The sequence below is a fragment of the Sus scrofa genome, chromosome X (genome assembly GCF_054392235.1).
Source record: "Sus scrofa isolate SSC_HxYL_T2T_F1_AM1 chromosome X, Sscrofa_HxYL_maternal_Yorkshire_Landrace_v2.0, whole genome shotgun sequence".
NCBI classification, from domain to species: Eukaryota; Metazoa; Chordata; class Mammalia; order Artiodactyla; family Suidae; genus Sus; species Sus scrofa.
The window spans coordinates 70646712-70667476 of NC_139401.1; the positions used below are offsets into that span (position 1 = coordinate 70646712).

A 20765-nucleotide genomic window follows, 5' to 3' on the forward strand; every position below is an offset into this window, starting at 1 on the left:
GATGCAGAGAAGAACACAGCAGTAAGTCTGAGATCTGAAGAGCAGAGTGAGAACTGAACAGATCATCTGAACTACTGGCACAGTCACCAAAAACCAAGACACTTGGGTGGGGGCTGGGCACTGAGACCTCAGCTCTGGAGGTTAGTCCCCAGGAGCAGGCTGGGGTGGGTGGTGTGCAGACTGCTTGGGGGACTAGGAAGCGGTCTGTCTGGTTGGTGGTGAAGACTGCATGGGGGACTAGGAAGCAGAGCATCATCGTGGGTAGAGGGACCAATACGCTAAGGGCTGGGGAGTGGAAAGCAACATCAGAGGGAACCTGGGAGAAGAGCTGGATCTGCAGGAGACACAAGGCACCAGTGTTGGGGAGGGGAGAAGAGGAGGGGTGGGCCACCATAGAATACTCCCCATGCCACAGTAAGCTCACTTGCCCGCCCACTATCAGAAAGCTGTGCTTCCCAGTGCATCCCCCCTCCCCCTACTGCAGCACACATGCCCGGACCTGAGGCTGCCTGCCATCAGGGAGGGCTGGCCTCATCATTTGCGGGAAGCCAACCACCACAGAGGCTTTCCCTGCCCTGATCCACCTGCCCTCTGGAGGGGCTACACCCCTGCAGAGTGGCATCCAGCACCCCCAGCCCCCTGGAAAAGGCCTGCAGCCCAGAAAAGCTAGAACAAGCTCTGCCCGGCCATGCAAAATCTGCCTCCATTGAGGTGTGGTCCTGCCAATCCTGGCTGCCCTGAGGAAAAGCCCCTTGGGATCTCAGCAACCCAGCTAGCCGCTTGCACCCACAGGGGGTGCTTCACTCCTGTGGAAAAGCTGCCCAGCACCAACAGCCCCCTGGAAGAGACCCACAGCACAGAAACACCAGAGCAAACTCTACCTGGCTGCGTGAAATCTTCTTCCATCGCAGTGTGCACCTCCCAGTCCTGTCTGCCTTCAGGAAGTCCTCCTTTGCTTCAGAGAGACCCTGTCAGCCCCACCCACCCTCAGGAAAAGCCATGCTGCCTCAAAGAAGACCAACCAACAACACCAGACCTCAGTAAACATTCCACAGTAGTGCCAAGACAAACCCTGCCCAGCCATGGGGAGTGCAACTCCACCAAGAAGAAAACAACAAGCAAGATGAAGAAGCTGAGAAACCACCCCCAGTTAAACCAACAGGAGAACCCACCTAAAGCAGTCAACAATGAAACAGACCTCTGCATTCTGACAGACTTGGAGTTCAAAAGAGAAATACTGAAAATACTGAAGGAATTAAGATATGAACAGTAATGCAGACACCCTCAGAAAGGAACTAGAAAATATAAGGAGGAGCCAAGAAAAACTAGAAAATTCATTTACAGAGATACAAACTGAGCTAAGGGCAGTGAAAAACAGAATGAATAATGCAGAAGAATGAATTAGTGATGTGGAAGATAGAATAATGGAAATCACCCAAACAGGACAGCAGACAGAAAACCAAATGAAAAAACATGAAAGCAATATAAGAGACCTATGGGATAATATAAAACGGGCCAATCTACGCATAATAGGAATTCCAGAAGGAGTAGAAAAAGATAAGGGAATGGAAAATATATTTGAAGAAATTATCGCTGGAAACTTCCCAAATCTAAAGGATACTGAGTTCAAGATACAGGAAGCACAGAGGGCCCCAAACAAACTGAACCCAAACAGACCCACACCAAGACACATCATAATAAAAATGGCAAAAGTTAGTGATAAAGAGAGGATCCTAAAGGCAGCAAGAGAAAAGCAGAATGTTATCTACAAGGGAACCCCTATAAGGTTATCAGCTGACCTCTCTACAGAAGCTCTACAGGCCAGGAGGAAATGGCAAGAGATATTTAAAGTGCTAAAAGGAAAAAAAAATATGCAACCTAGAATACTCTATCCAGAGAGAATATCATTTAAAATAGAAGGGGAAATAAAAAATTTTTCCAACAAACAAAAGCTAAAAGAATACAGCAATACAAAACCCATTCTAAAAGAAATATTGAAAGGGCTTCTCGAAACCAAAAAGAAAGCAAGGAAAGAAAGGGAGGAAAAAGAAAAAAAAAGAGGAAGAACTAATATTGAGGAAACCACAATCAGACAGCAGTCACTCAAATAATCCAGCATACAGATTTAATCATGACCATGTTTCAAACAAAATAAAATTAAAAAGAAAAAAAGAGTCATCAAAATCATAAAATGTGGGCAAGGGAAGTAAGGAAATAAATAGACTATTTTTTTATTGTCTTTTTGTCTTTTCTGGGGCCTCTTCCATGGCATATGGAGGTTCCCAGGCTAGGGGTTGAATTGGAGCTGTAGCCGCCGGCCTATGCCAGAGCCACAGCAACGTGGGATCCAAGCCACGTCTGCAACCTACACCACAGCTCACGGCAACACTGGATCATTAACCCATTGAGCAAGGACAGGGACCAAACCTGCAACTTCATGGTTCCTAGTCGGATTCATTAACCACTGCACCATGACAGGAACTCCAATAGACTTTTTTTTAATTTTTTTCTTTTCTTTTTTTTTCTCTCCCTCTCTTTTTTGTTTGTTTGCTTCTCTTCTTAATTTTAGTATAGTAATGAAGTGTTTAAACCTATAGGACCATCAGGCTAAAACACACAATTATAGGAAAGGGTTAGCATACTTAAAAAACAGGGCATCCACAAGCCAAAACCAAACATTGCATTCACTAAAACAATGGAACAACAACAACAACAACAAAAAAAAAACACTCAAGCAGAAAATAATTGGAGATCATCCAACCAAAAAAAGAAAGGAAGAATGGAGAACCATAGAATCAACTGGAACATGAGGTTTAAAATGGCAATAAATAATCATCTATCAATTATCACCTTAAATGTCAATGGACTGAATACTCCAATCAAAAGACACAGAGTGGCTGAGTGGATAAAAAAAACAAAAACCTTCAATCTGCTGCCTACAAGAAACTCACCTTAGCACAAAGGACACATATAGATTGAAAGCGAAGGGGTGGGAAAAATATTTCATGCCAATAGACATGACAGGAAAGCAGGATTGCAATACTCATATCAGACAAAATAGACGTTAAAACAAAAGACATAAAGACACAGAAAGACACTATTTAATGATTAAGGGATACATCCAAGAGGATATTACTATGGTCAACATATATGCCCCAAATACAGGAGCACCCAGATACATACAACAAATACTAACAGACATAAAGGGAGAAATTACTGGGAATACAATCATAGTAGGAGATTTTAATAACCAACTCAAACCAATGGACAGATCCTCTAGACAGAAAACCAATAAAGCAACAGAGATCCTAAAGGAAACAATAGAAACGTTAAACTTAATTGATATCTTTAGGACACCACATCCAAAAAAATCAGAATACACATTCTTCTCAAATGTGCATGGAACATTCTCAAGAATCGACCACATATTGGACAAAAAGCTAACCTCAGCAAATTTAGGAGCATAGAAATTATTTCAAGTATCTTCTGTGACCACAATGCCATGAAATTAGAAATCAACCATGGGAAAAGCAAAGAGAAAAAACCTACTACATGGAGACTCAACAACATGCTACTAAAAAACCAATGGGTCAATGAGGAAATCAAGAAGGAAATTAAAAACTGCCTTGAAACAAATGATAATGAAGACACAACCTCTCAAAATCTATGGGATGCTGCGAAAACAGTGCTCAGAGGGAAATTTATAGCAATCCAGGCCTTTCTCAAAAAAGAAGAAAGATCCCAAATGGACAACTTAACCCTCCACCTAAATGAATTAGAAAAAGAAGAACAAGAAAGTCCTAAAGTCAGCAGAAAGAAGGAAATTATAAAGATCAAAGAGGAAATCAATAAAATAGAGATTCCAAAAACAATAGAGAAAATTAATAAAACCAAGAGCTGGTTCTTTGAAAAGATAAACAAAATTGACAAACCCCTGGCTAGACTCACTAAGAAGAGGAGAGAAAGAACCCAAATCACCAAAATTAGAAATGAAAAAGGAGAAACCACAACGGATACAGCAGAAATACAAAAAAAAAAAAAAAAACCATAAGAGAATACTATGAACAACAACTGTATGGCAACAAGTTTGACAATCTGGAGGAAATGGACAATTTTCTAGAATCTTACAGCCTGCCAAAACTGAATCAAGAAGAAACAGGAGAGAGGACAAGATGGCGGAGGAGTAGGGGGACACGCTCGCCCTCTCCCACAAACACAACAAAAAAAGCACATCTACAGAAGAAATGACTCGCACAGAACAACAACCAATCGCTGGCAGAGGAACCTAAACTCCAATAACGGCAAGAAGTTCGTGATATTATTGGGCAGAACGGGAGAAAAGAGGAGAGTGAGAGAAGGTGAATCCGAGCGGGACGGGCGCTTCCGAAAGGGAACTGCGGAGGAGAAAGGGATCCCGCACCCTGGAAAGTCTCCTACCGGGGGAAAGATCAAACGAACCGGAGGAATCTCCAGATGCAGAGAAGAGTGTAGCAGTAAGTCGGAGTACGGAAAAACGGATCAAGAACCCAACGGACCATCTGAACTACGGGCACAGTCACCAAAAATTGAGACGCCTGGGTGGGGGCTGGGCACCGAATCCTCGGCTCCAGAGGTTACTCCCCGGGAAAGGGCAGGGGGACGCCTGGGTGGGGGCTGGGCACCTAGACCTCAGCTCTGAGGGTTGGTCCCCGAGAGGGGGCCGGGGGACGCCTGGGTTGGGGCTGGGCACCGAGACCTCGCCTCCGAAGGTTAGTCCCCAAGAAAGGGCCGGGGGACGCCTGGGGGGGGCTGGGCACCGAGACCTCGGCTCCAGAGATTAGTCCCCGGGCTAGGGGGGTGGGGAAGAGCGGAAACTGCTTGGGAGGTCTCTAAACCATTTGACAGGGCAGAGACTGCCTGGGAGACTAGAAAACAAAGCTGTCCCAGAGGAAGGGAGCAATACTCTAGGAGCGGGGAAGTGGAAAGCCGCCTCAGAGGGAACCTGGGAGAAGAGCCTGGTCTGCGCCCGTGCTGGGGAGGGGAGAGAAGAAGGGGTGGGTCCCCATAGAATACCCCCCTCGCCACAGCAAGCTTACAGGCCCGCTAGCTAGCAGAAAGCTGTGCTTCCCAGTGCATTCCCTCCCCCCACCCCCGCCACCCCCTATGCTCTCGCCAAACCTGGGGCTGCCTGCCATCCAGGAGGGCTGGCCTCAACAATTGCCTGAAGCCTACCACCGCAGGGGCTCTCCCTGCACAGGCCTGCTTGCCCTTTGGAGGGGCTACACTTCCACAGAGCAGCACCAAACACCACCAGCCCCCTAGAAAAGGCCTGCAGCCCAGAAAAGCTAGAACAAGCCTAGCCAGGCCGTGAATAGATCGACCTAATTCTCCGACGGTTTTTCTGAGACGGGCTCCCCCGGGGAGGAGCCTCTTGAGTCTCCAAGGGACTTGCTACACGCCCAAGACCCCAGGGGGTGCTAAGACCTAGTGGACCAGCTGCATAGGACTGCCAGCTCCAGGCAGGACCCCCTGCAGCCCAGAAAAGCTGCAACAAGCCTGGCCGACTTGGGAAAAGATCTCAGACGGTCTTTCTGAGTCGGGCTGCCCTGGGGAGGAGCCTCTTGAGTCTCCAAGGGCCCTGCTACCCGCCCAAGACCCCAGGGGGTGCTAAGACCTAGTGGACCAGCTGCATAGGACTGCCAGCTCCAGGCAGGACCCCCTGCAGCCCAGAAAAGCTGCAACAAGCCTGGCCGACTTGGGAAAAGATCTCAGACGGTCTTTCTGAGTCAGGCTGCCCTGGGGAGGAGCCTCTTGAGTCTCCAAGGGCCCTGCTACCCGCCCAAGACCCCAAGGGGTGCTGAGACCTAGTGGACCAGCTGCATAGGACTGCCAGCTCCAGGCAGGACCCCCTGCAGCCCAGAAAAGCTGCAACAAGCCTGGCCGAATCGGGAAAAGATCTCAGACGGTCTTTCTGAGTCGGGCTGCCCTGGGGAGGAGCCTCTTGAGACTCCAAGGGCCCTGCTACCCGCCCAAGACCCCAAGGGGTGCTGAGACCTAGTGGACCAGCTGCACAGGACTGCCAGCTCCAGGCAGGACCCCCTGCAGCCCAGAAAAGCTGCAACAAGCCTGGCCGAATCGGGAAAAGATCTCAGACGGTCTTTCTGAGTCAGGCTGCCCTGGGGAGGAGCCTCTTGAGTCTCCAAGGGCCCTGCTACCCGCCCAAGACCCCAGGGGGTGCTGAGAACCAAGTGAAATCTGCTACCATCGTGGGGTGGACCTCCCAGTCCTGTCTGCCCTCAGGAAGTCCTCCTTTGCTTCAAAGAAACACTGTTAGTCCCATCAACACTCCAGAAAAGCCACACTGCCTCAAAAAAGATTGACCAACAACGACAGCCCTCAGGAAATATTCCAGGGCAGTGACAAGGCAAACACTACCCGATAACGGAGAGTACAACTCCCTCAGGAGAAAGAAGACAACAAGCAAGATGAAGAAGCTGAGAAACCACCCCCAGTCAAACCAACAGGAGAACTCACCTAAAACAGTCAACAGTGAAACAGATCTCTGCAGTCAGACAGACCTGGAGTTCAAAAGAGAAATAGTGAAAATACTGAAGGAATGAAGAGAAGATAGGAACAGTAATGCAGATACCCTCAGAAAGGAACTAGAAAATATAAGGAGGAGCCAAGAAAAACTAGAACATTCATTTGCAGAGATGCAAACTGAACTAGGGGCAGTAAAAACCAGAATGAATAATGCAGAAGAACGAATCAGTGCTATGGAAGATAGAATAATGGAAATCACTCAATCTGGTCAACAGACAGAAAACCGAATCAAAAAACTGGAAAGCAATATAAGAGACCTATGGGATAATATAAAGCGGGCCAATCTACGCATAATAGGAATTCCAGAAGGAGTAGAAAAAGATAAGGGAATGGAAAATATATTTGAAGAAATTATCGCTGGAAACTTCCCAAATCTAAAGGATACTGAGTTCAAGATACAGGAAGCACAGAGGGCCCCAAACAAACTGAACCCAAACAGACCCACACCAAGACACATCATAATAAAAATGGCAAAAGTTAGTGATAAAGAGAGGATCCTAAAGGCAGCAAGAGAAAAACAGAATGTTACCTACAAGGGAACCCCCATAGGAATATCAGCCGATTTCTCTACAGAAACACTACAGGCCAGAGGGAATGGCAAGAGATATTTAAAGTGCTAAAAGGAAACAATATGCAACCTAGAATACTCTATCCAGCAAGAACATCATTTAAAATAGAAGGGGAAATAAAAATTTTTCCCAACAAACAAAAACTTACAGAATACAGCAACACAAAACCCAGGTTCAAGGAAATATTGAAAGGGCTTCTCTAAACCAAAAAGAAAGGAAGGAAAGGGAAGAAAAAAAGAAAAGAAAAAAAAAGAAGAAGAGGAAGAACTAGGACTGAGGAAACCGCAATCAGAGAGCAGTCACTCAAATAAGCCAGCATACAGATTTAATCATGAACATGCTTCAAACAAAATAAAATTAAAAAGAAAAAAATAAAAGAGTCATCAAAACCATAAAATGTGGGCAAGGGATGTTATGAGGTAAATAATCCTTTTTGTTTGTATGTATGTCTCTCTTCTTAATTTTAATATAATAATGAAGTGTTTGAACTTACAGGACCATCAGGCTAAAACACACAATTATGGGAAGGGGTTAGCATACTTAAAAAACAGGGCAACCACAAGCCAAAACCAAATATTGCATTTGCAAAAAATGAAAAAAAAAATAATACACTCAAGCAGATAAAAAGAGGAGACCATCCAACCAAAAAAAAAAAAAAAGAAAGGAAGAATGGAGAACCATAGAATCAACTGGAACACGAGGTTCAAATGGCAATAAATAATCATCTATCAATTATCACCTTAAATGTCAATGGACTGAATGCCCCAATCAAAAGACACAGAGTGGCTGAGTGGATAAAACGGCAAAAACCTTCAATATGCTGCCTACAAGAAACTCACCTTAGGACAAAAGATACATATAGATTGAAAGTGAAAGGCTGGGGAAAAATATTTCATGCCAATAGACATGACAGAAAAGCAGGAGTTGCAACGCTCATATCAGACAAAATAGACTTTGAAACAAAAGACATCAAGAGAGACAAAGAAGGACACTATTTAATGATTAAGGGATCCATCCAAGGAGAGGATGTTACTATCATCAACATATATGCCCCAAACATAGGAGCACCCAGATACATACAACAAATATTAACAGACATAAAGGGAGATATTGATGAGAATACAATCATAGTAGGAGACCTAAATACCCCCCTCACATCAATGGACAGATCCTCTAGACAGAAAACCAATAAAGCAACAGAGATCCTAAAGGAAACAATAGAAAAGTTAGACTTAATTGATATCTTCAGGACACTACATCCAAAAAAATCAGAATACGCATTCTTCTCAAATGCTCATGGAACATTCTCAAGAATCGACCACATATTGGGACATAAAGCGAATCTAAATAAATTTAGGAGCATAGAAATTATCTCAAGTATCTTCTCTGACCACAATGCCATGAAATTAGAAATCAACCATGGGAAAAGGAAAGAGAAAAAACCTACTCCATGGAGACTCAACAACATGCTACTAAAAAACCAATGGGTCAATGAGGAAATCAAGAAGGAAATTAAAAACTACCTTGAAACAAATGATAATGAAGACACAACCTCTCAAAATCTATGGGATGCTGCGAAAACAGTGCTCAGAGGGAAATTTATAGCAATCCAGGCCTTTCTCAAAAAAGAAGAAAGATCCCAAATGGACAACTTAACCCTCCACCTAAATGAATTAGAAAAAGAAGAACAAGAAAGTCCTAAAGTCAGCAGAAGGAAGGAAATTATAAAGATCAGAGAAGAAATCAATAAAATAGAGACTCAAAAAACAATAGAGAAAATTAATAAAACCAAGAGCTGGTTCTTTGAAAAGGTGAACAAAATTGATAAACCCCTGGCTAGACTCACTAAAAAGAGGAGAGAAAGAACCCAAATCACCAAAATTAGAAATGAAAAAGGAGAAATCACAACGGATACAGCAGAAATACAAAAAACCATAAGAGAATACTATGAACAACTATATGGCAATAAGTTTGACAATCTGGAAGAAATGGACAATTTTCTAGAATCTTACAGCCTGCCAAAACTGAATCAAGCAGAAACAAACCAACTGAACAGACCAATCACTAGAAATGAAATTGAAGAGGTTATAAAATCACACCCTACAAATAAAAGTCCAGGACCAGATGGCTTCACAGGTGAATTCTATCAAACATATAAAGAAGAATCGGTGCCCATCCTCCTTAAACTCTTTCAAAAGGTTGAAGAAGAAGGAATACTCCCAAAGACATTCTATGAGGCCACCATCACCCTCATTCCAAAACCAGGCAGAGATACCACCAAAAAAGAAAACTATCGCCCAATATCATTGATGAATATAGATGCAAAAATTCTCAACAAAATCTTAGCCAACCGAATCCAACAACATACCAAAAAAATTATACACCATGACCAGGTTGGGTTCATCCCAGGTTCACAAGGATGGTTCAACATACGCAAATTAATCAACATCATACACCACATTAACAAAAAAAAAGTCAAAAATCATATGATCATCTCAATAGATGCAGAAAAGCATTTGACAAAGTTCAACATCCATTCATGATCAAGACCCTCGCCAAAGTGGGTATAGAGGGAACATTCCTGAATATAATCAAAGCCATTTATGATAAACCCACAGCAAATATAATCCTCAATGGGGAAAAACTGAAAGCCTTCTCACTCAAATCTGGAACAAGACAGGGATGCCCACTCTCACCACTGCTCTTCAACATAGTTTTGGAAGTCTTAGCCACAGCAATTAGACAAACAAAAGAAATAAAAGGCATCCATATAGGAAGAGAAGAGATCAAACTGTCACTGTATGCAGATGACATGATACTATACCTAGAAAACCCTAAGGACTCAACTGCAAAACTCCTTGAACTGATTAATAAATTCAGCAAAGTGGCAGGATATAAGATTAACATTCAGAAGTCAGTTGCATTTCTGTATACCAGCAATGAAGCATTAGAAAAGGAATACAAAAATACGATACCTTTTAAAATTGTACCTCACAAAATCAAATACCTTGGAATACACCTGACCAAAGAGGTAAAGGACCTATATGCCGAGAACTATAAAACTGTAATCAAAGAAATCAAAGATGTAAAGAAATGGAAAGATATTCCATGTTCCTGGATTGGAAAAATCAATATTGTGAAAATGGCCATACTACCCAAAGCAATCTACAGATTCAATGCAATCCCTATCAAATGACCCATGACATTTTTCACAGAACTAGAACAAACAATCCAAACATTTATATGGAACCACAAAAGACCCAGAATCGCCAAAGCAATCCTGAGAAACAAAAACCAAGCAGAAGGCAAAACTCTCCCAGACTTCAAGAAATACTACAAAGCCACAGTCATCAAAACAGTGTGGTACTGGTACCAAAACAGACAGACAGACCAATGGAACAGAATAGAGAATCCGGAAATAAACCCTGACACCTGTGGTCAATTAATCTTTGACAAGGGAGGCAAGAACATCAAATGGGAAAAGGAAAGTCTATTCAGCAAGCATTGCTGGGAAACCTGGACAGTAACATGCAAAGCAATGAAACTAGAACACACCCTCACACCATGCACAAAAAGAAACTCCAAATGGCTGAAAGACTTAAATATACGACAGGACACCATCAAACTCCTAGAAGAAAACATAGGCAAAACACTCTCTGACATCAACATCATGAATATTTTCTCAGGTCAGTCTCCCAAAGCAATAGAAATTAGAGCAAAAATAAACCCATGGGACCTCATCAAACTGAAAAGCTTTTGCACAGCAAAGGAAACCCAAAAGAAAACAAAAAGTCAACTTTCAGAATGGGAGAAAATAGTTTCAAATGATGCAACGGACAAGGGCTTAATCTCTAGAATATATAAGCAACTTATACAACTCAACAGCAACAAAACCAATCAATCAATGGAAAAATGGGCAAAAGACCTGAATAGACATTTCTCCAAAGAAGATATACAGATGGCCAACAAACACATGAAACAATGCTCAACATCGCTGATTATAAGAGAAATGCAAATCCAAACTACCATGAGATACCACCTCACACCAGTCAGAATGGCCATCATTAATAAATCCACAAATAACAAGTGCTGGAGGGGTTGTGGAGAAAAGGGAACCCTCCTGCACTGCTGGTGGGAATGTAAACTGGTACAGCCACTATGGAGAACAGTTTGGAGATACCTTAGAATTCTATACATAGACCTTCCATATGACCCTGCAATCCCACTCTTGGGCATCTATCCGGACAAAACTCTACTTAAAAGAGACACATGCACCCGCATGTTCATTGCAGCACTATTCACAATAGCCAGGACATGGAAACAATCCAAATGTCCATCGACAGAGGATTGGATTCAGAAGATGTGGTATATATACACGATGGAATACTACTCAGCCATAAAAAAGGATGACATCATGCCATTTGCAGCAACATGGATGGAACTAGAGAATCTCATCCTGAGTGAAATGAGCCAGAAAGACAAAGACAAATACCATATGATATCACTTATAACTGGAATCTAATATCCAGCACAAATGAACATCTCCTCAGAAAAGAAAATCAATCATGGACTTGGAGAAGAGACTTGTGGCTGCCTGATGGGAGGGGGAGGGAGTGGGAGGGATCGGGAGCTTGGGCTTATCAGTCACAACGTAGAATAGATTTACAAGGAGATCCCGCTGAATAGCATTGAGAACTATGTCTAGATACTCATGTTGCAACAGAAGAAAGGGTGGGGGAAAAACTGTAATTGTAATGTATACATGTAAGGATAAACTGACCCCCTTGCTGTACAGTGGGAAAATAAAATTTAAAAAAATAAATAAATAAATAAATAAAATAAAAGATAGTAAATCACGAAAAAAAATAAATAAAAAGAAAGAAAGAAAAAAGAAAAAAAAAAGAAGAAACAGACCAACTGAACAGAATGATTACTAGAAATGAAATTGAATACGTCATATAAACACTCCCTACAAATAAAAGCCCAGGACCAGATGGCTTCGTGGGTGAATTCTACCAAACATACAAAGAGGAACTTATAACCATCCTCCTTAAACTCTTTCAAAAGGCTGAAGGAGAAGGAACACGCCCAAAGACATTTTATGATGCCACCATCACCCTCATTCCACAACCAGATAAAGATACCACCAAAAAAGAAAACTATATGCCAATATTTTTGATGAATATAGACACAAAAATTCACAACGAAATTTTAGCCATCCAAATCCAACAACATATCAAAAAGATCATACACCACTAATAGGTGGGATTCATCCCAGGTTCACAAGGATGGTTCAACATATGCAAATCAAACAACGTCCTACACCACATTAACAAAAGAAAAGTCAAAAACCAGATGATCATCTCAATAGATGCAGAAAAAGCATTCGACAAAGTCCAACATCCATTCATGATCAAAACTCTCACCAAAGTGGGTATAGAGGGAACATACCTTAACATAACTAAAGCCATTTATGACAAACCCACAGCAAATATGATACTCAATGGAGAAAAATTGAAAGCCTTCTCACTCAAATCTGGAACAAGACAGGGATGCCCATTCTCACCACTGTTCTTCAACACAGTGTTGGAAGTCCTAGCCACAGCAATTAGACAAACAAAAGAAATAAAAGGCATCCAAATAGGAAGAGAAGAGATAAATCTGTCACTGTATGCAGACTACGTGATACTATACATAGAAAACCCTAAGGACTCAACCCCAAAACTAATTGAACTGATCAACAAATTCAGCAAAGTAGCAGGACATAAGATTAACATTCAGAAATCAGTTGCATTTCTGTATACCAGCAATGAAATATTAGAAAATGAATACAAAAATATGGTACCTTTTAAAATTGCACCCCCAAAAATCAAATACCTGGGAATACACCTGACTAAGGAGGTAAAGGAATTATATGCCAAGAACTATAGAACATTAATCAAGGAAATTAACAAAGATGTAAAGAAATGGAAAGATATTCCATGTTCATGAATTGGAAAAATCAATATTGTAAAAAATGGCCATACTCCCCAAAGCAATCTACAGATTCAATGCAATCCCTATCAAATGACCCACGACATTTTTCACAGAACTAGAACAAACAATTCAAAAATTTATATGGAACCACAAAGCAACCAGAATTGCCAAAGGAATCCTGAGAAACAAAAACCAAGCAGGAGGCATCACTGTCCCAGACTTCAAGCAGTATTACAAAGCCACAGTCATCAAGACAGTTTGGTACTGGTACCAAAACAGACATACAGACCAAGGGAACAGAATACAGAACCCAGAAATAAACCCTGACACCTATGGTCAACTAATCTTTGACAAAGGAGGCAAGAACAGAAAATGGGGAAAAGACAGTCTTTTCAGCAAGCACTGCTGGGAAACTTGGACAGCTGCATGTAAAGCAATGAAACTACAACACACCCACACACCATGCACCAAAATAAACTCAAAATGGCTGAAAGACTTAAATATAAGACAAGACACCATCAAACTCCTGGAAGAGAACATAGGCAAAACATTCTCTGACATCAACCTCATGAATACTTTGTCAGGTCAGTCTCCCAAAGCAACAGAAATAAAAGCAGGAGTTCCCGTCATGGCGCAGTGGTTAACGAATCCGACTAGGAACCATGAAGTTGCGGGTTCGGTCCCTGCCCTTGCTCAGTGGGTTAAGGCATTGCCGTGAGCTGTGGTGCAGGTTGCAGATGCGGCTCGGATCCTGCATTGCTGTGGCTCTGGCATAGGCCAGTGGCTACAGCTCCAAATCGACCCCTAGCCTGGGAACCTCCATATGCTGGGGGAGCAGCCCAAAGAAATAGCAAAAAGACCCAAAAAAAGAAAAGAAAAAAAAAGAAATAAAAGCAAACATAAACCAATGGGACCTAATCAAACTGAAAAGCTTTTGCACAGCAAAGGAAACCCAAAAGAAAACAAAAAGGCAACTTACAGAATGGGAGAAAATACTTTCAAACGATGCAGTGGACAAGGGCTTCATCTCTAGAATATACAAGCAACTTATACAACTCAACAGCAAAAAAGCCAACATCCCAATGGAAAAATGGGCAAAAGACCTGAATAGACTGTTCTCCAAGGAAGATATACAAATGGCCAACAAGCACATGAAACAATGCTCAACATCGCTGGTTATAAGAGAAATGCAAATCAAAACTACCATGAGATACCACCTCACACCAGTCAGAATGGCCATCATTAATCAGTCTCCAAATAACAAGTGCTGGAGGGGTTGTGGAGAAAAGGGAACCCTCCTGCACTGTTGGTGGGAATGTAAGCTGGTACAGCCACTATGAAGAACAGTTTGGAGATACCTTAGAAATCTACACACAGAACTTCCATATGACCCCACAATCCCACTCTTGGGCATCTATCTGGACAAAACTCTACTTAAAAGAGACACATGCACCCGCATGTTCATTGCAGCACAACCCAGATGTCCATCGACAGACAATTGGATTAGGAAGATTTGGTATATACACACAATGGAATACTACTCAGCCATAAAAAAGACCAAAATAATGCCATTTGCAGCAACATGGATGGAACTAGAGACTCATACTGGGTGAAATCAGAAAGAGAAAGACAAATACCCTATGATATCACTTATATCTGGAATCTAATATAGAGGAGAAATGAACCTTTCCACAGAAAAGAAAATCATGGACTGGAGAATAGACTTGTGGTTGCCAAGGGCGAGGGGGAGGGAGTGGGAGGGATTGGGAGCTTGGGGTTAACGGATGGAAACTATTGCTCTTGGAATGGATTTACAATGATATCCTGCTGTGTAGCACTGAGAACTATGTCTAGATACTTGGATCGCAACATGACAATGGAGGAAAAAACTATGTATACATGTATGTGTAACTGGGTCCCCAGACTATGCAGTGGAAAAAAATAAATGAAATTTAAAAAATAGAACCCAATTCAATGAAATTACATATACAGTAGCAGGACTTCAGTTCTGTTTGGTAGACAAGGTCTGCAAACTCATTACTTCCTGACAGTTCTATGAATGCTCGCTCTGTCCCCAGTTTCTTGTAATAGCAATAATTAACAGTTATTGACTCCTTAGCATGTGCTAGGCCCCATTTTAAATGCTTTGTATGCACTGTTTGCTTAAAACAATCATGTGAAAATTCTCAGAGATTGTGCTATTGTCATTCCTTGTTTTGAGATGCAGAAACTATGACACAGCCTTGCCTAAAATTCACACAGAAAGTAAATGATCGAACTAATATTTAAAACTTAGGCAGCCTAACTCTAAGGCCTAGGCTCTTGAATGTTGTACTCTGCCAGAAGTCCTTAAAAACAGGTGAGTAGAGAGAAAAGACTTCTTTGTTAGCTTTCTTTGCTGGGATTACTTATTTTTGATCATTTCTCCTTTCTCTATTATCTATTGTTGTTATTTATATTCCCTTTACCTATCATAAAATACTCCTGTCCAATTATCAGTTCCCTCAGTCACCCAGTAGAAAATTGCTTCTTAGTAGTCCTCATGCCCCTGCTTCCCTTGTAGATATTTTGGGTGTCCCTTTTGGTGAATTCTTCCTTTTAGTTTATCCTGATATGGAGCTCTATGTTTATATATTTCAGAGTCAGAAAGTGGATGGGGTTGATGCACTGCTGGGATGAGTAGGCCTTCCTTCTGAATCAGTTCACAGGCATGTAGAATGGGTAAGTTTTATCTTAACCACAGATATCAGTGAGTCAGGATCAGTGAGCAAATTTTGCCTAAGGAAGGCTGTGCATGTTAATAAGTGTCTCAAGAAAACTATAGCCAGCAAGTTAAATCCAGCTGTTACCTGCTTTTGTAAATAAAATTTTATTGGAATATATCCTTGCCCATTCATTTATGTGTTGTCTATGACTACTTTTGTGCTATAGCAGAGTCGAATATTTGCTATAGAGATCAAATGGCTCACAAGGCCTAAAATACCTGTTTGATCCTTTACAGAAAATATTTTCTGACACCTGGTAAATGTGATGGAGTATTGCACGTTATTGGAAATCTCTATGAAGCGAAATGCTGAGAGATTAAATCTGTATTTTATATAGAGACATTTGGGGGTACTGAGAGGAAGAAGCTAGATGCAGAAACCAGAGAGGAAGTTATCAAAATAGAGTAGAAAGAACTAGGGAAAGCTTAGTGCAAATAGATAAAAAGAATAAGCCATTTTAGAGATGCCAGTAGAGATAGGTTCTCCAGAATTTGGTTGAAGGTGTGTGTGTGTGTGTGTGTGTGTGTGTGTGTGTGTGTGTGTGTGTGTGTGTCTGTACACATGTGTATGTTGGGGAGGGAGGGTCTCTATTCTGAGCAAAAAAGAGGGCTGAGAGAGGAACATTGTGCAAAAACAAGTAGAGGGAAAAATACTCTTTCATTTATTTAATTTATATTTGAAATGAATACTGCATTCCTTGCTTCAGAAAGAGTTCCAGAAGTTTTACGTAGGACTCGTCTACCAAAGCCTATACTTATCGCTCTCTAATGTCGTGAGATTACTTGACCAAGGCCAAAAATGGTGTATGTAGATAAACTGCAAAGATCACATTGCTCAGTTTTTCCTTCTTTATCAAAGCTGATATAGGTGACCAGAGGTACTCTCATTAGAGATACATTGGTAAATTTGCTTAGTGAGAGAGGCTGTGAATGATGGTGGACCTGATGTTTATTTTTCCTTGTGAGAACAATTTCTGTAAATCTTAAGTATAAAAATACTGTTATCCACTCTTAGGAAACTGCCTCAAGTTCTACCATGTCTATAAGGTCATTGACTGTGAGTAATACCTCAAGAAATTTTGAGAGTCACTTGTTACGGTGCTCATGGCAGGAATTACCAAATTCATGAACTGCTTCTCCTTGCCATTCCCCAGGCTGAATTGCTTACTTCCTGCTGAATCTCTGTGAAGATGTGAATGCATAAATAATATCCTGGCTGTGCAAGGTACCACCTCTATTATATAAAAGACTGGATGTCTTAGGCCCCAGGACTGCCCATTTTTCATCCAGGGATAATTCTCAATGATGGGTTTTAACTCCTACCATGAACATACACTGAGTGTTTCAGTTAAGTGAATAGTCCTCTATTATACCCTATCAGGGGATACTGGTAAATTTAGTCCATTCACATTTAAATTATCAGTTGGTATGTACTTATTGTCAATTTGTTTTTTTTTAGCTTTTAAGTTTCTTTTACTTTCCTCTCTTCTTATGTTTTGGTAGTCTTCTTTAGTGTTAAGTTTAGATTCCTTTCTCACTTTCTTTTGTGTATTTACTGTAAGTTTTTTTTTTGTGGTTACAATGAGGTTCACATATAACCTATTATGAATGGAGCAGCCTATTTTAAGATGGTGGAAACTTAAATTTGAACACATTCCAAAGCTCTATTTGTTTTACTGCCCCCCATTTTATAATTTTCATGATGCATTTTATATCTTTTTACTTTATGCATCCTTTCACCAATTATTGTAGTTTTAGTTAATTTTAGTGTTTTTGTCTTTTAAATTTCCTTCTCTCTTTATAAGTGATTAATTGACTACTTTTATTATATATTCATCTTTTCTGGTGAGATTTTTTAGTTTTGTATTTTTCTTATTATTAGTACCATTTCTATTCGGCTTAAAGAAGTCTGTTTAATATTTCTTGTAGGGCTGTTTCAGTGGTGATGAACTACTTTAGCTTATCTGGGAAAATCTTGCTCTCTCCTTCAATTCCAAGTAATAACCTTTCTGGATAGAGAATTCTTGATTGGAAGGTTTTTTTCAGCTTTGAATATGTCATGCTACTCCCTTCTGGGCCTGTAAAGTTTCTGCTGAAAAATTTGTTGATAGCCTTATGGGGTTTCCCTTGTAAGTTACAAGTTGTTTTTCTCTTTCTGCTTTTAGGATTCTCTCTTTATCCTTAACTTTTACCATTTTAATTATAATGTATCTTGATGTGTATCTCTTTGGGTTCATCTTATTTGGAATTCTCTGAGTTTCCTGGGCTTGGCTCTCTGTTTCCTTCTCAAGATTAGTGAAGTTTTCAGTCACTATCTCTTCAAATAATTTTTTCTGGTCCTTTCTCTCTATATTCTCCTTCTGGGGCCCTTATAATGCAAATGTTATTCTGCTTGATGTTGTCCTAAATGCCCCATAAAATACTTTCACTTTTTGAAATTCTTTTGAAATAATCTTATTAATTTTTATACTGTATTATTCCACTAGTGTATATAATGCCACTTAACACAAATTAACATGAAGTGAATGTTGTAGGGAGAGTGTCCTATTGTTGCAGATTTCTGTAGGCCCGGTTGTTGAAGCCCATTACAAGTGGAAGTGATAGCATGAAGAAAGGTGTGGGCCTTATAGATATAGTGCCTATATTAATGAAATAACCAGGCATATGAGGAGACTGAAGCACAGAATATTTTGAAAGATGTGTTATAGTTCACTTAGGTACATAAAGAATGTTAATATATACAGATGTGTCTCTATTTATTAGATATAACTTATTGATGACTTTCTGTTACCCTGGTCAGGACAGTGGGGGGGGGGAGTGATGAGTTCATTGATGAGTTCTAGGTTATGCTTAGGTAGATTGGAGGGTAAGAGAGAATCAGACAGGGATCCTAGCTGAGCCTGCATTGCTGTTGTTGGAGGATGTTAATTATGGTGATGGTTTTATGACCTGGCTGGGTTTGTTGTGAGGTAGTTCAGGAGAAGGCAAGATTTTGGTTTTGAGTAAGATCTGGGGCCATTAAAGAGGGAAACCTAAGGTAGGAGGAGGAAGATTGGGAAATGAGGGAAAATACCCAACTTCCAGGGCTCTAAAGTTCAGGGTGAAACTGGTACAAACATGTCCCTGTGACCATAATTAAAAAAGAGAGTGACAACTTCACTCATCAGTGTACAGACTTCAGTGAGAACATTAAAATTAGTAAACTGATTTGTAACCTAGGAGGCGATAGAAATGCTCTTATTTTAGCACAGATTAGAATAAAAAATATGAGTGAAATAATTTTAAGTTGAAAGTGATAGCTTGAGATTTTTTTACGTAATTTGGTAAAATTTAAGTCACATGTGTGAGCTGTATCTATACAGTTTAAAATGTATATAGGAAGTTCCCATTGTGGGAAAAAAACAATCATATTATACAATATATGATTTTGCTTATATTACACCCCTGAAATGACACAATTATGGAAATGGGGAAGAGATTAATGCTTGCCAGGGGTTAAGGAGGAGGTTGAGGGCAGGTGGGAAATAGATGTGGCTATTGTGAAGAAAATATTCTGTATCTGACTGCATCATTGTCAGTATCCTGGATGTGATATTGTACAGTAGTTTTGCAAGATCTAGCCATTGGAGTAAACTGGGTAAAGGGTACACAGGATACCTCAGTGTTCATTCTTTTTCTTTTCTTTGTTTTTCTAGATTTATTAAGGTATATTCAACAAATAAAAATCGTGTATATTTAAGGTGTTCAATGTGATGTTTTGCTGTACATATACATTGTGGAATGATTACCACAATCAAACTATTTAACATATCTGTCACCTCATATGGTTACTTTTTTGTGTAATTGAAATACTTAAGGTCAATGCTTAGCAAATTTCAAGTATATAACACAGTATTATTAACTACAGTTACCATGCCTTCCTTAGATCTCTAGAGCTTGTTTATCCTTCATAACTGAACATTTGTACACTTTAGTTTCTCCTCATTTTTCCATCTACATCTTACCCCTGGCAACCACTATTCTACTCTCTGCTTACCTACAGAATGGGAGAAAATATTTACAAGCCATTTATGTAAGGGTTTAATATCTAAAATATATAAGTAATTCAATAACTCATTAGCAAAAAAAAAACCCACAAATAACCTGATTAGAAAATGGGGTAAGTAGAAAACTAAATATAGAACTACCACATGATCCAGCAGTCACACTCTTGGGCATATATCTGGACAAGACTTTCACTGAAAAACATACATACACCCCTATGTTCATAGAAGTGCTATTCACAATAGCCAAGACCTGGAAACAACCTAAATGTCCATCAACAGATGAATGGATTAAGATGTAGTACATACGCACAACTGAATACTACTCAGCCAAACACATACAAAAAAACATAACTAATGCCATTTGCAGCAACATGGATGGTACTAGAGATTCTCATACTAAGTGTAGTAAGCCAGAAAGAAAAAGACAAACACCATATAATATCATTTACTTGTGGAATCTAAAATATGGCACAGATGATCCTATCTACAAAACAGAAACAGATCATGGCCAAGGAGAGCAGACTTGTGGTTCCTGGTGGTGGGGCAGGGAGTGCAATGGACAGGGTTTTTAGATGCAAACTCTTATGTTTGGAATGGGTGGGCAATGGGGCCCTACAGTATAGCACAGGGAACTGTGTGATTTGGTTACTTTGCTGTACAACAGAAATTGAAGAAACATTGTAAATCAACTATAATGAAAAAAAAATTTTTTAAGAGAAAATGGGGTAAGGACCTGAATAAACATTTCTCAAAAGAAGGCATAGAAGTGGCCAACAGGTATATGAGAAGGTACTCAAAAATCAACTAATCATCAGGGAAATGCAAATC

General features: G+C 40.5%; 1 long non-coding RNA gene across 2 annotated transcripts in view; it reads left to right on the forward strand.

Moving 5' to 3' along the window:
- The window catches only part of LOC146394663 (uncharacterized), a 174257-nt gene that overhangs the window by 43721 nt on the left and 109771 nt on the right, over window positions 1-20765 (forward strand). The window contains exons 3-4 of one of the 2 annotated variants that reach the window (XR_014835650.1): window positions 15768-15848; window positions 17046-20360. This is a non-coding gene — a long non-coding RNA (uncharacterized LOC146394663). Of the gene's footprint in view, window positions 1-15767; window positions 15849-17045; window positions 20361-20765 lie in introns of those variants that run through there. The other variant, XR_014835649.1, reaches the window with a different exon arrangement.